Here is a 10,426-nt window from a genome sequence, read left to right on the forward strand (position 1 = left end):
GTTATCTAAGTTGAACTTCTCATTTACCTTAATAATAATATTTCTTACTAATCATAGGTGCAAGAAATGTGTGAGGAAGTACCAGATGAGATACAAATCTTAGCCAAGGCGCCAATCATGAGTGCACAAAAATATAGTAGCTACACAATAAATGCATTTGATTTTCACACCGAGTCCTATGATGTGGGTAGGTATGTCCAAAATAGTGGGGTCGCCCTGGTTGCAGAGTCCACATGCTTTCAGAGGGGCGATAATGATAATGTCATAATAGAAAACAAGACTTATTATGGCATTATAAAGGAGATTGTTGAATTGAACTATAACCACAAAGGAAATATTGTTCTTTTCAAGTATGATTGGGTTGACAACCATGTGCGGGGTAAATGGGTTAAAACCGATCAGTTTGGGTCACCACTGTCAACTTTAAACATTTATTCAATACTGGTGAAAAAGTATCAGATGAGCCTTTCATACTAGCATCACAAGCAGTGCAAGTCTTCTATGTTCCTGAACATGCTGGTTCTGAGTGGGTTTCTATTCATCGGTCCAAACCAAGAGACTTCTATGATATGGATAATTTGGAGAGTGAGCACCTAGATAATGGCAAATGATTAGTTCTGCCATTGCTTGATCTAAATGCCAAGGTGACTGTGGATGTTATTAATGGGGTTGTCCCCACTAGTAGGACAGACATAGATGGTATAATTGTTGAGCCTAAAAAGTAAGTGTTATTTATGCAGTATGTGATTGCCTCATTGATTACTTGAAAATTTTGTTCCCTTCAGTTTGTATTATTTCTTATACAAGGAAAAGATTGCTAATTCCTTTGTACCTTTTCAGGAGAAAAAATGTCAAGCGCAAGAGGAAGAGGCAACGGAGATGATGACATGACTAAGTATGAGAGACAGAAATGGCAACAAGTTGCAAGAAACCAGGAGATGGATTCCCTTCGTCTTCGTCAGATCAGCGCCGCACTCCAGCCTGCCCAACCAAATAAAAGAACAAAGGTTAGCCTTGTACAATAGTGCTGGAACATTTCTAAACTAGTACAAATACTTATGGGCTGCTCGAAGTTGCTTCAAGATTATGTTAGGTTAACTTCTGCATAAAAAACTAATAATCTTTAGATGGCACTTGGATACTGCACTTTACTACTACCTCAAATACTGCACTTGGATTAAACTGATCACATACATGTCAAAGGTCCTAAGCTTGGCATCGTGTCCTGGATCAGATCGCTGCTCCCAAAACTCCTAGACTTGATCCTTAGTCAGCACTATTGCTGTGAACATTTCAATCAGTATAGCTGAAGCATTATTAACTAAAAGAATTATACATGTAGCTGCTGGCAATACAATTGGATTGCATACATGTGCTGGTTGCCAATATATGTGCAGCTGGATTGCAACAACTAGAGCAGTAAGGAGCACTACATTTGCTAAAAAAAATACTGCATGTTGACAAACAAATGTAGCAGCTGCAGTATCCAGCTATCCTGTGCTTGCTGGTACATGCTGGTAACATACATATATATAAGCACATGCTGGCTACGATTCTTCAGTAAACAAAAATGCTAGACACAGATAATAATATAGTATTGGAAAGGAGAATTTCTTTTGGAAATAAAGAATAGTGATTTCTAAACTAGTACAAATACTAATTGGCATTGTCATGTGCATTTTCCTGTAGAGAACTCATAACACAAGTGATGCAGCCATTGAACATCATAATTTGCGACCAAGACCACAAAGAAATAATGTTGAGACTGCAAATGAGCAGATTATTGATGATCCCGATTATGAAGTAGTTGGAGAGTTCTTATGTGACAATGAAGGTATTTTATTTCTAAAAATTACTGAGAACATTTTCTGCAATTTCTGGCTACAATTTCTGAGAACATATGCTGATATTTTCTGAAAATACTCACATTTATGTTTTCATCTATACAGATTTGCACGGTGGTACTCAAAAGAGGAATGGAAGGAAAATCACCACAATGAATGACATATTCTCAAGGACAGCTGACATGCCTAAAATCAAAATAATAGTAAATGAATATGGACAGCCTGTAGGAGAAAATTATAGAAAGTTTGCTAGTGCCATTGGTTGTCAAGTGAGAAAGAAATTACCAGTTTGATTTAATGATTGGAGGTATGTTCCCCTTGGAAAGAAGCTTCAAGTTTGGGATGACTTGCAGGTATAGAATTGTCTACCCTTGTGCAAGTTATCCAATTCATAGCAGCTAGTATAATCTGTGCATCAATAGTAACTTAGTGGCCAAAGGGCACCTAACTCAATCGGTCAGGTGACCCAGCAGCACTCCTCAGGTCCTGGGTTCGACTCCCTGTGGGAGCGAATTTCAGGCTAATGTTAAAAAAAATATCCTCGTCCGTCCCTATAACCAAAGCACTGGGGGCACCAGCCCAATTCTCACTTGGGCAACAGAAAGCCACCGTGTAAGGGTGGGGGCGGGGGTTCGGGGGTTTTCTCGGCTGGGTGAGAAGGTCCTTCTTCTTATTTGTAATGCTACGGAGGCAGTCTTAACCCCCCCCCGGTCGAGTTTTTTTAGCAACTTAGTGCAATCTGTACATAATCTATACATCAATAATCAGCTTTTTTATAGCAATCTAATACCCACATAGCAATTAATAGTAGCTTAGTACAATTTGTACATGATCTGATTGATGAGTACAGGCCCGATCTTCCGAGAGGTAGCCGATAAGTTTGATTTCGTGGAGATCTCGACGTTGGCGATCCGGCTTCAAATCAGACGCGATTCGAACCCTACAACCGTTACACCACTGCTCCGTTGGTTATCAACCAAGCACAACTTGATTGACCTCGCCAAGAAGGCTTTTCCTGCAAGCGAATCGAAGAGCACAAGCAAGAAGGTAAAACACGCAATCTGAAATTGCAAATATGAATGACGCGAATATCAATAGAGGATTCAAGAACTTGGTTCCAAAGGACTAATCGACACAGTGGAGGAGATCAAGAACGGGGGCCCTAGATCACTGTAAAAGGATTTGTCACCACAGTTACAATGAACGATTCAGTTTCTCGATGGAAAACTAAACTCTAAACAAAAACCCAATTGTGTAGCAGCGGCGGCGGCTGTGTTTATAATCTAAGACTCGACCTAGGGTTGGGGACGGCCAGGGGTTGGACGCCCACAACTTGGGCTTAAGGCCCGACACGATACATGGCCAAGTTGGCCCAAATAGGTGACGCAGCACCTTGCCGTGGTCACATAGAATGATCCACGGACCTTCTGGAGCTGGGACCAGATCCAAAACGATGGCGTCGTTGTCCCCTTTCCAACGCATCCAAGAACGGCCCGGCCAAGTTGGCCCAAATAGGTGATGCAGCACCTTGCTGTGGTCACACAGAATGATCCACGGACCTTCTGGAGCTGGGACCAGTTCCAAAACGACGGCGTCGTCGTCCCCTTTCCAACGCATCCAAGAACGGCCCGTTTCGATGTCGTATGAGAAAGTTATGACCGAAACAGTGACGATGTGTCTGCTGAATCCGAGGGCGACATGGTAGCTGAGTTGAGTTGGGAACGAATTGCAACTTGGGGAAGACCATGGCGTCGGTGTGTCCAGCGTGGCGATGTCCTCATCACTGATGGCTCCCCCATAGGCACGATGCAGCCCATTCACCTATAAACAAGGCAACTACAGCAACAAATGATGGCCCTCGCTTTCATGATAACCTTGTAATCTTCCAGTCTTCCTACATTCTTTTGTGGTTTCATATACGTTCCTTGCTTTAAAATTCTTATGGGCGCATCATTTATTTCATGTTGGAAAGGATGTGATATTATTTGCTATATTGAGATCTGAGTTAGCTGTGGCTAGGGGAACAGTCATTTCAACTAATCCAAACACCATGGTAGGAGACCAGCCTCTTGGGAATGAATACTGTGAAGTAGTTGTTAATGTTGTGATGAGAAGGGATGCTATGCTGCCTCGGACTTATGGCGAGATGCTGACTATGGCTATTGCTCTCAAGATGATCATTGCATGGCCATACAATAAAGTAATAAACTAGACTTGACATAATTTTCATTTTGGTTTGATCTGTGATGCATGACCAATATTCCTAATTAAACCTATATGTGATAGATAAAGGAATGCAAGAAGAAGGAATGCAAGAAGGCATCTAGTACACCTCTCAAGGGCACTGCAGGTATGTCCCTAAATTATAGGCTGATAAAGTGAATAGAGGCTGCAAGTGAACATAAAATAATAGCTCAATTACATATGCAAGTACCAGCTAGTAGTACTGCTCATGGTCTGACAAAGTCACAGTGGAGACTCTACCAACTGAGCTACTATCACTGATTTATTTTTTATAGTGTCCCCACTATTGCAGTGAGCACAAGAATTTTCATTTCCTAGGCAATTTTCGGTCTTTGACTTTTAGAGAAAACAGTTTACTTTTCAAACTAAATAGTTTAACACCTGAGATGTAACCCGGGGAAAAAATCTATGTTAAATCCACATGAGGGGCTGGCCACTGGCCTAAATGGTAGAGTTATCTGTGCTGATTTTTTTAGGCAAGTACTTCAGATTCTGTTCTCCCAAAAGATGATCCTACATAACTCAGACACAAGATAGAGCTTCACCCAAGTCATATGTTTACATGTGATATGCTGTCAGGTCGTAGTTTATAGGTAATAGCTATACTAAATATGATGGAGAAAGAAGGCATTTGTTCAAAAATAAAAATTATAACTATAACTATTACCTGCACACGTATCCAACCACTATGAACTGTGCTAAAATATGTAAACTGAGTTCACAACTAACTGCTATTTGTAGTACATGACTATTTAACTACAGTAAGAGAAAAAACCTATAATTTGGCTTGGGTTTCTAGAAAATGGATGTCTACACTTGCTGATTACAAATCATACTGCACAGTAGCTTCACATATTTTCTCCACTTGCCTAATTACATGGTGGTTATATTTTTCAGGAAGTGTTGGGCAATCTTTGGCTTGAGTTTCTAGAAAATGGTTCTACACATAACCTGGTGGAGGCTCTAGTGTTGGCAAGCCATTGCTTTTGGTTTTTGAGTTCCTAGAAATGATTATGTTCACAAACCTTAGTATGTCAAAGACAAACTACAAGCATTGCTTGCTGGGTGTGCATTCATGTGATGTTTTGGTGGCTGACCTTGTTGGATGATGTACTGTGCAAGACAAGATTTTATGTTATATATGTATTGACCTCCATGTGATGTATGTGTTTCTATATCTTTATGTGATGGACCTTAAGCTTGAATACAGGTATGATATGTGCTACATGTTTCTCATTGTATTTATTTTTTAATATATTTATACCATCCTGTTGAATAATCTGTCATTATAAATACATGGATTGTTGGATGATCTATTGGTATATGCCTAGTAATAGAGCATATGTCACTAAAAAGTAGCAATGTACTATCTATCACTAAAAATATTCTGGGCAATAGACTATCTGTCGCTAAAAGTATTGTCTAACGCTAAAGATTTTTAGTGACAGGACTTACACTGTCTATAGAAGTCTATCGCTATAACTTTTTAGTGTCAGATTGTCTTTTGCTAATCTTGGTGTTGTGTAGTGATCGTTCTGAGCATCAGATAGTCCATCGCTAATCTTGGTGTTGTGTAGTGATCGTTCTGGTGTCCATTCCATTATGGATAAGCATGATTAATTCTGACATATAGGTCCACCTTGACGGTTTTATGAATAAACCCTGCTGAAAACACAGATTCACCAAAACTTGTGGAATTTGTTAGTTTAAACCCCTAAACCTATGTTGGTGATTATTTTAATGCCCTTATGCAAGTTATATTGACAGTTTATAATAGTTGTTAACTACCATCAACAGCATACCGCCATGCAACCGTAGAGCACGGTGGGGCCCAAAAGGTGGTGGTGGGGGTGCAGGCGCACCCCTGGTGTGGCCGTACTAGGGCTAGCCCCACTGGCCACCGCCTTACTCTGGTGGGCTGCTGGTTGGGCCTAGGTTCCTCCCACATCGGTGCTCGGCCCAGTTTTTGCATGTAAGTGGCCTTTGCTTGGTTCTGCATTACGCGTTCTGGATTGCGCCTTTTGATCATATTCCCATGTATTTGATGTATATATCCTGCAGAACACTAAGTATCCAATACATATGGATATATGTCAATAGTAAAAGCATATGTGTCAAAAGTTTTTTTATTTATCTGATTTTAGATATTATTTGGCGGTCGGATATGGTCGTTAAGGACCGCCAACAAATCCTCCAAGCTTAACCTTTGCTCATCCCGAGCAAATAGCTATGTACTTGGTTGTTGATCAGTAGTTGGTACTATGCTGAATATATTTCATAAGTGTTATGCCTATATCAAAGTATTCTTCCACAATTTAAATAAGTTGGCATTCTTATCCACCCTTTACCATGGTCCCTGTGGGGCTTATAGCTTTTCCAAGTTCTTGGGTGGTTGCAAGATATAACAGTTATAATAGAATCGCCAATCATTTATTCCTTGATCAACTGTCCATCTGAAGCTTTTATGATTTTTGTAAAGAAATGTAAGTTCTTCAAATGATTCTCTCGACCGCTCAATGTGTATGAAACCACACCAAGGCATTTGATATTTGCCTTCTTTTTAACCTACCACTAAAGGCTTTTTGTGGAGTTTTGGGTAGGTATGAAATTGAGGCATACTTGCATCGCATATTTTGCTAAGTCAAAAACCAGACCTTAAGGAGATGCAAGTCATACACTTTGATCAAGACATGCAAATGTGTGGAATTTGAATAACTTCCTAATTCTAAAATATTTTTGTACTCCTTTGGTCATGAACCTCTCTCTTTTTTGATGAATGCCTTTTATTTCAAAGTATGGGCTATCTTATTTCTTTCTTTCTTTTTCTTTTTTTTCTTCATGCACTTTGGCATGCCTTTTTTCTCTCATGCCTTTTAGCATGGATATTTTTTTTCTTTTCCTTTTTTCTCTTTTTTTAGCATAGCCCATACTATTCTTGTTGGCATATGAAACTTTAGAGAGAGAGAGACTCATGATAAACGAATGGAGTAATTATTTAGTGGAGAAAAATAAGTTTTTGCGTAACTCTCAGTGTAAGAGTTAGCATTATATTTGTGGGTGTACGTGTGTCTTGATCATGGGCGCATGATGAGAATCTCAACAAGGGTCACAACAATTTGACAAAGTTCAATGCAATAACAAGTAGCATATAACTAACGTTTTAATTTGAATCATGTCATATGGCCTTGGTAGATATTCATAATCATTTAAGAACTTTGAATTTTAGCATTTTTTAAATTAAAAACTCTAAATGTCTAGTCGCTCTTAGAACAAAATCATAGCAAATTCTATTTGTACCATATCATAACTCGCAGCAACTTAGAAAAGGAGCATGCATTTGCAACCCACTAGTTTTCAAGTTTTTAGGATGAGATATTTTTAGCCAACAAACTTAAATCTTGGAGAATACTAAGTTACAGACTAGGCACAGATGAATTATAGACAGAGCAACTAGTCATCATTTCAACTTAGGAGAACTAAACATTCTTAAAACACATGTGAGAGTGGAATTCATATTTTTGGTATTTTATCATATTTTATATTTTTGGTATTTTTTAAAAAAAAATTGATTTTTTTTAAATGCTAATAAATAAATGCAGAAAATAAATGCAAAAAATTAAAATACAAAAAATAGAAGATACAAGTTACCTCTGCGGGGTCCTCCCCCAAGCTCGCTCATGGCCTATGGTCCACGATTGCTTGGTGATGACTCCGAGGTAGGTTATTTGCTTATTGCATATATTTTTTATATGGTTTATACTTTTTGTTTATCCTATTCATGTTTATACTTAGTAGTTTTAGTACAATGATCAAACTAGATGTCATGTTTAATTTGATCAAGGTAGGCTAACCAACCTAAGCACCATGCTTAATTTTAAAAAGCCTACGAAGCATGATCGCGCAAGAACCATACTCCAACCCAAAGCATACTTTGTGTGGATCATGGAAGAAAAACTATGATTTTAATAAAGATACTTTTTTATATTAGCAAAAATTATAATTATAAAGGATAACTACCAATTTACCTTTAGTAATGGCTCATTGTTTTAAAGTCCAATGAGCAGGACTATTCTCCCTTCATTTCTTACTTGATCAAGGTATATCCGTGCTTAGAGAAGTGGACATGGATGATTGTACTTTATTTGGTCTCCACACCATTTTGTTTGATTTGGGTGGTGTGGTAGTGGACTTCGGAGTTTCTTCCTTTTGTTTCCACACCTTTTTGTCTTTTTGAGTAGCGTGGGATCAACCTTTGAAGTTTCTTCTTTTTGTTTAAGGATGTTCTTTTTCTGCTCTGGCCCCTTTTTTTCTTGATGAGGCTATCCATTAGTTGAGGTTGTATCTCAACCTCCTTTATGCCTTGTGGGTTTGGCCCGTATTTGATACGGATCATGGAGCATTGCTCCTGCCTAGGCTGAAAGTCAAACTTTTCTTTTTTGTCAATGATATTGAAGCGGATTTCTCTGGCTCCAACATCAATTTGTGCTCTCGTGGTGTTGAGGAAAGGTCACCCAAGGATGAGGGGTGATTCCTTTGTGGTTTCCATGTCTAGCACCACAAAGTCGACGGGGACGAAGTATCCCTAAATTTTCATTGGGATATCTTTGGCAATCCCTGCCGGATAGCGGACCATGGAATCGGCCAGCTGGAGCATCATCGGCGTTGGTGCTAGGTGCGTGAAGTTCCACTTGTCAAATATGACCTTGGGCATCACACTAACACTAGCCCCTAGGTTGCACAAAGCATGGGCAAATTGCTAGGTCCTGGTTGAGCATGCACCTAGGGTCCTTCTTCTTTTCTGGTAGACAATTGACTATAGCTACGCTACATTCTTCCGTCAGCTTTACGACCTCCGTGGATGGCAATGGTCGCTTATTATTGATGACGTCTTTGATATATTTTGCATAAGAAGTTACATGCAAGATGTCCATAAGGGGGACGCTTACATGTATCTTCTCTATCATCTCAACAAAACGACCGAATTGCTCGTCCATGGCTTGTTTTTTGTTTCTGGCGGGAAATGGTAAATAGCTTGTGTCGATGAAGTCTTGCGATGCCGTTTCCTCTTCTTCTTGATCTTCTTGCATTTTTGTTGATTAAGAAGATCCCTCCTCCTATCGCCCTTGTGTTTTTCCTATTTTATTGTTAGGGTTTGGTGGATCACGAGTGGACTTACCACCCCTCGTGGTCACTGCATTAACTTTTTCAAAAGAATTCTCGGGTTGCCCCGGCATTTTTCCTTCATTATTAATAGGTAAAGCAGCAGCATTTTCAGCTAACTTTGTTTCTATATTAAATCTCAGTTGATTCTTAACAGATGATGATAAACCTTCTATTTTAGAGTTAATGTTCTCAAGCATTTTATCATTATACATCAACTTTTTAGTTAAACTTTCATTTATTTTTGCCTGGTCTAAGACCAGGTCTTTCAAGGTAGGTTGATTTGAATTGAAATTGGAGTTGAAATTCGATTTATCTCCTTGTGGGTAGGATTGATTGTTCCACCCATTATTATTACCTTGTCGGAACCCACTGTTGATGTACGATGCTTCTTCATGGGTCTCGGGGTAGTTGTTTCTTGAGTGTCCGACTTCACCACAGACTTCGCAAGTCATATGCGAGTCCGTGGCCTTGATGGTGCCCTTCATTGCCTCCTTATCGGCAGCACACTCGTCAAGTCTCTTTAACAGCAAGTCCATTTTTGCGGCAAGCATATCTGTCTCCTTCACGGTATGCATGCCTTTTTGTTGTTTTCTTTCCTCCCCCAACTTTGATTGGACACCATCTTTCCTCCTCCAAAACTTCGTTGATGGTGAGAGAAAGAAAGGCTCCTCCAGCAGCAGCATCTATGTGCCCCTTCAACATGGGTGTTAGCCCATCGTAGAAGTTTTGGAGTATAAGCTAGTTTTCTATCCCATGGTGTAGGCATGCCTGGATATAATCCTACAGCCTCTCCCATGCCTTAGGGATAGATTCCATCGAATTCTGCTGGAAGTTTGAAATTTTCCCCCTCAGGGCCTTGGTTTTTCCCATGGGGAAAAATTTCACGAGGAACATCGCAAAACATTTGTCCCACATGTTGACTGCATTCTTTTCCTTATAGAACCACTATTTTTCCTTCCCCATGAGGGAGAAGGGAAATAGACAGAGCCTGATGCTTGCTGGTGCGACATCTTTTATGACGATGGTGTTGCACAACTCAAGGAAGTGTTGGAGGTGCACGTTCATGTCCACGCTAGGCAAACCATAGAACTGGTTTGCCTGCACCATCGTGATTAGGCTAGTCTAGAGCTCAAAGTTTTTGGTGCCCAACGGGCCCAACAGGCACGTTGGCAATA

At 39.8% G+C, this 10,426-nt stretch overlaps 1 non-coding gene across 1 annotated transcript; it reads left to right on the forward strand.

Annotated features, from left to right (window-relative positions):
- The first annotated feature begins 9,999 nt into the window (after positions 1-9,999).
- On the forward strand, positions 10,000-10,106 carry LOC136547656 (small nucleolar RNA R71). The gene has a single exon (XR_010781620.1). It is a non-coding gene; the product is annotated as a small nucleolar RNA R71 (small nucleolar RNA).
- Positions 10,107-10,426: the final 320 nt, after the last annotated feature.

Source organism: Miscanthus floridulus, chromosome 3 (genome assembly GCF_019320115.1).
Source record: "Miscanthus floridulus cultivar M001 chromosome 3, ASM1932011v1, whole genome shotgun sequence".
Classification (NCBI taxonomy): Eukaryota; Viridiplantae; Streptophyta; class Magnoliopsida; order Poales; family Poaceae; genus Miscanthus; species Miscanthus floridulus.